General features: G+C 35.3%; 1 pseudogene; it reads left to right on the top strand.

Annotated features, from left to right (window-relative positions):
• Positions 1-214: 214 nt before the first annotated feature.
• LOC108378921 (60S ribosomal protein L7-like) lies at positions 215-1,233 on the top strand (annotated as a pseudogene).
• Positions 1,234-7,470: the final 6,237 nt, after the last annotated feature.

The raw sequence follows: 7,470 nt of genomic DNA, 5'->3' as shown, positions 1-7,470 counted from the left end.
TATCGTTCCTTTTCCGGTCAAGATAACGGTTACGGTTTCGGTTTCGGTTTTGAAAAACGAAACGGTTTTAAACGGTTACGGTTTCGGTTTGTATTTTGGTTTCATTCCTTGCTTTCTGTATTGCATCGTGGTGAATTCAGATTTCTCAGAAATTTGACAACAAAACAGAATTAAAGTAAATTTTATGTCTTTTAAGGATATGTTGAGGCAACAAAGAAGGCCCAGTTGGAAAATGAAGCTGTTAGTATGAAGTAGCAGCGCAGGCACAGTCGGAAAATGCCGATAAGCAAGATAGAATTTGGGAAAGTAAGTGCCTGGTTGCAGCATATCTATGTATTAAAAAGTATTTAATTAAATGAAATTGTGTTTAATAGAAATGTTATAAATCGAGTGGCGTCATTTAAGATGTGCTCCAAACATTTGGCGAACTTTTTTTTCGTCTTCTCAACATGCTCTTCTATGACTGCCACCACGGCCGGTAAGAAGCCCGAAGCAAAGGGCAAGGAACTTTTCAGGAAGCAGCCTGCTGTCCCCGAGTCGTAGCTGAAGTTCAACAAGAAGCAGGTCAGCAAACGTGCTACCCTGATCAAGCGTAAACTAAAGCGCTCTGCTGTGATTGCATTCCGCAAACGTGAAAACTTTGTGCATGCTGAGAAATATCAAGCAAAATATCTCCGTGATGGACGCCGTGAGAATATGTTGCGCCGTCGGGCAAAGAAACGCGGCTGATTCTACGTGCCTGCAGAAGATAAATTGGCTTTTGTGATCTCTATCCGCGGTATCAACAAAGTTGCACCAAAATTGCGTAAAGTTTTACTGTTGTTCCGTTTTCGCCACATTAACCACGGTTTGTTCATCAAATTGAACCATTAATATGCTACGCATTCTCGAACCCTATATCACATGGGGTTATCCAAATTTTAAATCAATTCGTGAATTGATCTACAAACGTGGAATTGTCAAGCACAACCAACAACGTGTCCCAATTTCTAACAACTTTGTGATCGAACGCAGATTGCGCAAAGCGCCCGATATCCAGTGCGTTGGTTATTTGGCACACGAAATATTCACTGTTGCATACCACTTCAAGAAAGCCTCCAGCTTCCTGTGGCTATTCAAGCTCAACACCAACCGGTGGCTAGCGCAAGAAGGCGAATCACTACGTTGAGGTTGGTGATTTCGGTAACCGTGAAGATAAGATCAACAAACTGCTGCGCAAGATTGTTTAAAGAATTTTTTTGGAGTACAAGGTGGTGTATTTTTATTTCAAAAATATATAATAAATAAAAATAGAAAATGTTTTTTTTTTGTAACTTTCTGATGGTTTAGACCGCAAATATGCCAAATAGAAGGCAGCTTATATTCACAATTCCTTGAATAATGTCGAAATTCCTTTGCCGTTTCCAAAGGCCATTTCAAAAGGCTCCAACCCACAAATTTAATTATTTGTTTTGCTTTTTCAGCTCATTAATGATGCACCCAGGGTTACATTTACCGTCTATGAAAATATTTCATGAAGCGTTCCAAAATTTGCTCCGAGCAACTGAAAGTTGGTTAAGCTTAAGTTAATTAGTTTTTTTATTAAATATTTATTCTTGGCACTTATTAAAAAAAAAAATCAGATCAATATTAATGTATGAAATGAAGTAAATAAAAACCTACGAATACATTTCTTGAATATTTTTTTCACAGAGCCGTTTTAAATATAAACATAACTGCGTCTGGCGTTGTCCTGACGTATATAGAATTAATGCGTTAGAGAGAGATAAATATACAAGCTCAAATTTTTTATTAACAATGCTTTTTACTAATCAGCCTAATCGTGAGTTTCGCCAGAATTTTTTCACCCACCCGTAGTGAATTAGTGAATACACGGAAACGAAAAGTGTAACAGTGACCAGGTTCGAGAAAATGAATCTCATGATAAGGCAGCATATGTCGGAAACTAAAGCAGATGACATTATTTGAAAGATCTTGATTAGTTTAGTACGACAGCATTACTAACGGAAATTGTACCAAATTACCGAAAACATTTTAGTCAATTACTCGGAAACTAAAGAAGATATCCAAAAACCTGTTAACAAAAAATCTAAATATCTTATTCTGCCTTATCCTGAGTTTCGCCCAAAAAAAAAAATTCACCCGAAAATTTGTCATCTGCCCGTAGTAAATACATGGAAACCAAAAGTGAAAAGTGAACCGGTTCGGGGGAAATGAAACTCATGATAAGGCTGATTTTAAAATATATAACTGCATCTTTAACTAAAAACTATCAAAATTACGCTTACGGAAATTTTCCATCCAAGCGACGACATTTGAAAGCTACTGGAATAATTTCGAGCCTGTATGTAAATTTTCGGGAAAAAGTTAAGAAGTATATTCATATGCTGAAAGGATATTTTCGCAGATTCACAATTTATTTAAAGATGCTGTTTCGAATACCATGTGAATAAATCGATCCCATTATTTAATTTGTGCATTCAATATATTTCACAATTAACTTAAATACTAAATTACACATAGCTGAGTACACGAAAATGAGAGTATTTGATAGACATTTCCATAACCAATGAGCTACACATGATTAATGAAATGACAATCACTCTTCTTGTAGAGAAGATTGATTGGTATGTTCCCTGCAAGAACAGTGACTATCATTTGACATGTGATCTTCGGTCTTCCTCTAACTTATTTAATGGTATCTTTTTAAACAACGCAAAATTTGCAAATGTGTTAGTAAGATAAATAAGAATGTAAACAACCCTAGGGGGTAAACAACCCTACAAGAATTGTGTGATGGAAACTAACACATTCCCATTTCTCTTACTAACACATTTGCAAACTTTGCGTTGGTTAAAAAGAGACCATTAAATAAGGCCATAAGTTGGAGGAAGACGGAAGATCACACAAATGTTTACACACTGTCCTTTAGAATTCGATAGAAACTTGTAGGTAGCCAGTGACAGAAATCTCTATCAGTCTTGCCCCTCGAATGATTTGTCAAATGATAGTCACTGTTCTTGCAGGGTAATCAATCCCACCAAAAAACAATCAGCTGTTCAGCACGAAATGTAAACAAACAAGCAAGTGCAACAACAATTTCAAGGAGCATGCTGCCAATTTTTTGGCATATTTAAACAAAGTTGACTTGCACCAGGATTCCAACTTTGGCTATCGCTAAAATGCTAAAATCTGCTAAAGCGCTTGAGCTAAAATCTTATCCGAATTTTTGGCGAACTGCGAAGATCGCGATTCTGTCCACCCTGTCGCTAAAAATTGCTTAGCCTAAATTTAAGTGCTTTATCCGGCCGTCAGGAGCGCTGTGTAGCAACGGCAGCTTTCAAATTGTGTTTTGATTTTAATAGTGATAAATAGTGAAAATAAGAGTAAGTAGAACTTTTCAATAATTTTGACCGATTTATTATAAATTCATATAACTTATTAATAAAGTTCAATCGAAGAGTTTTGGATTGCAAATTAATTAAAGTGTAAGTGATAACAAGTCGGTTAATTAAGCAACCATAAATACAAAAAAACTGCTGTAATGCTATTCATGAAAACCAGCAATAAATATAAAACTTAATTCACTATGCAAGCCGCTTCTTAAGTTGCTAGCCATTAGTTGCGATCCCGTACGAGTCCGGACTAGTCAGAAAAAGTCAGAATCAGTAAAATTTTACTGGAAATCGATCCCGTACTTGGTTCTCTGACTATTGAGAGGACAAAAAAGGGAGTAAATACGGTTTTCTCTCTATCATAAGTTACCAGTTTTAGTCCGAGAATTTTTTGCTGGTAAATTCTGGTAAATGTGTCAAACGATCAGCTGTAGTGTGTTTGGCAGCCAATTGTAAACAAAAGAAAAGTGCACTCTGCTAATTCGTGTTGAAAAGTATTAATTACTTGTTTAAGTGGATTCTAATTAATTTGAAAGTATTTTTGGTTATTTACATGAGTGAGCTGAGTGTGTTTACATACAAAATAAGGAAAAATTTACAACCAAAATTTGGAGGTTATATTGAAGTTGACAGAAGTTACCATTTTTTACTAGAAAGAGATCCCGTACTTTTCAATGTTACTCTCACGCTCTGTAGTTTTAGTCCGAGGACGGGATTGCACCTATTATTTACTAAACCACACACCCAGTCGTTTCTTGGACGGACTATGGTCACATTTTATGAACAATGGTGTGGTTACTGCGAACACACGGAGCCAATTTTCGGGCAAGTTTCTCTGGAACTACGTGGCCTGAATATACGAGCAAGAAAACTTCTTTGTACACGATTTTCGTATTTACCACGTGAAATGAAAATTCGTTCCTATCCAACAATAATGTTTATTAAAGGCAGAGCAAAGGATGTTTTTAATGGTGATCGCATCAAAAATAGTTGGTTGACTTTTTGCTGTTTCCATCCTTCACCGTCTTTAATAGCTCCTTGTAGAGATGGGCACGTGAGTAATTTTGGATCGCGTTCACGCACGCTCACGTTGATGGTTTTTTAAATCACGCACACTCACGTCCTGCTATATTTTTCTCAATCACGTTCACGCACGCTCACGACGCCTATTTGTTCAATCACGCACGCTGACGCACGGTTTCTCACGGACATTTTTTTAAATTCAAACTTTATTTATATAAATAGTATTTCATATAAATAGCCTTTTATCACACAAGTATTATTACAAAAGCTTGGCCAAACGTCTAGCAAGGGCTGAAGGCACCATTATTATTTTAACAATTTTCTGATATACATACTTATGTATCTATTACGAGTATAAAAAAGAATTTGTATCAATATTTATTCAACGTATGTAATATTCATGATCCAACTACACAAGATCTGACAAGATGGAGCAAAAGAAAAAAATAATTTTCTGGCTGACGTTTGTAATTTCGGCGCCATGTTATTTTCTGTGAAAAGTAAACAAAGAATATGAAAAAGAAGCATAAGGAAAAAATGCAAGCAATGTTGTGCACATGTTTGTGCTAACTAATTTATTATTTATGTACGTGTTTTTGCATTCAATCACCGCGCATTTCATTTTAATTACATTTGCACAAAAAATCGCTGAAATAAACCACCGACAAAATACACATAAAGAAAGCAAAACAGCAAACTTCAAAATTACGGACGTCACACACTTTTTTCTCAATTGCTATTACAAATGGCTGCTTCTCAACCGGTCAGATCTGTTCTAATTGGTTCATGTGTAATATTAAAATGACATTAGCTCATATTTTTGTTTAAAAATAAAATTTTGTCGAGGTTTTCACCAAGCAGTCGTGTACGTCTTTCTTCCAGAATTCTGCCTGACACAGAAATAACTCTTTCACTTGTTGCTGAGCTAGCTGGTATGTTTAAAATTTGCTTTGAAAGACTTCTAAGAAGGCGCAAATCTTTAGCTTTCTCCCAAAAATTTAAAACATCGTCACAATTTTTGTTTTCCGATTTTCTCCAAATAAATCTGTATTTCCGTATTAATTTCTTCAAAAACTGTTTCTGCAGATTCATTTGTCGCATCTTTAAATTCGTCAAAAGTTGCACGGGTTTTTGCCCTTTTCGAGGTAGAAGGAATATCATCAGAATTTGGGAATCGTGTTGAGGGCGAGCGCTCTTTTCTTAAAGTGCATGTCTACCGAAGTTATCTTCAAGCATTGCTTTTACTGTCCCTATTATATGTTCGCGCTGTTCTGCAGATATAAACTGTAACTTTTTAAACGGAGGATTTAAAAACAATCCCAGAAAATGGATTGAACTTGGTTGGAGTCTTTTATTTAAAGCAACAGCTGTGTTTTTCTTCAAATCGATGATGACTTCAGAATCAGATGCATTTACTTCACAATAGTTGCGTTTTTTTTACTCATTTACAGTAAAATCCAGTAAAAGTTTTTACGAATTTTCATGTTTTGGCGTTTTCGTACGCAAAAACTTGCAAAGTAGTGAAAATTGAGAGAGCGAAAAACGACAGTTGAAGTTGCAAGTTTTTACTGGATTTTACTGGATAAATTTTTACTTGCAAGAATTTGCCAGTACGAAAAACAGCTGGTCGCATGTTGCTGGATGAAATTTAAACTAATGAGGAAACTGTTTGTGGGTTTTTATTGTTGAATTTCATTGTTGAATAAACCTATTAAAATACAAAATATATTGTTTTATTAGGAATTTGCTGCGAATAAACAATCAATTTATCAGCTGTTCATGAAACTTGCAAATTATTACTGGAAAAGCGTTCGCGTACTTTATTGCAAATTTTTTCTATGAGAGCGAATTCTTAGAAATAAAGTTACTGAAGAGTTGCTGGTAAGTTACTGGATAATTTGTAAAAAAAACACAACTAATGCTTTTGTAGTTTTTTGTACCACAGAACGTACTCATGGATGGTTGGATTTAAATCTGCGCTCAAATTTTCAGAACACATCCTGAAAAGGGCCAGAAATTCTAACAATTTTTCCAACAAATTTGCATTTATTTTAGATAATTTATGAAGCTCATTTCTTTCTATTAAAAATTGTTTTGAACTTCTTGTCGCCTTTCGTGAATGCTTGACAGCATAAGAAATAACGAGTTCCGCCGTGTCTTAACATGTTGCTTTAAAGACTTTGATAGTTACTTATTGAGTTCGGTATGTTTAAAATAGCCTACAAGCTTTTTGAAGCGTCTACCAATTCACGTAACTTAATATTACAAAATGCCTCCAATGTCAAAGGAAAAAGAATAAATGTTGCCACTCTAGGGAAAGTTAAACAGTAAGTTTACGAATTTATTTTAGATTAAAATATGACGTGATTGACGAAAATCTAACTCACGCACACTCACGCACGCGAAAATTGCAGGCACGACCGATAACGGATATAACGTGATTTTTCACTGAAAGCCGCTCACGCGTGAAAAAGCGTGACACGACGTGTCACGTAGAAAAGCACGACTTTTGCCCATCTCTAGCTTCTTCACACGCGTTTAGTTTCTGGGCAAGATGGTTCCACTGCTCCAGCAAACGTTTGCACCCGGTGTCATTCACGAATTAAAAAAAAGAACCTCAACGATTTCATTTACGAGAAAATCTTTTCCATACCTGTCATGAGCAAATTCCCTGTGTTGATCCAAATATTGAACACGCATATATTTTTGCTCATTTGTCACCATTCTTCTGTTGCAGTTTTCCATTTTTAATATGAATTACAACAATTTTTATTTAATCGAATATTTTAAACAAACAACAATCTTAATATTACCTATTTTTTGTTGATTTACTTTTTTAGCACCGAATATTTGTCGTCGTCAAATTTGCAGGCTTTTAAGGGAAGAAGTATTTTTAGCGATGGAAAAAATGCTGGAATAGCTATTTTTGCTGTTTGAGCTGTCAAAAGCAGTTCACTCACCTTATCCGGGTTCATTTTGTTAATCGCTAAAATTAGTCAAAAAATTAGCCAAAAATTGCGATTTTTAGAGTTGCAATTTCATGATAGAATAG

The sequence above is a fragment of the Rhagoletis zephyria genome, unplaced genomic scaffold (genome assembly GCF_001687245.7).
Source record: "Rhagoletis zephyria isolate East Lansing unplaced genomic scaffold, Rhagoletis_zephyria_1.1 Rzeph_scaffold_15250, whole genome shotgun sequence".
NCBI lineage: Eukaryota > Metazoa > Arthropoda > Insecta > Diptera > Tephritidae > Rhagoletis > Rhagoletis zephyria.
This window is presented reverse-complemented; position numbering and strand designations above follow the sequence as displayed.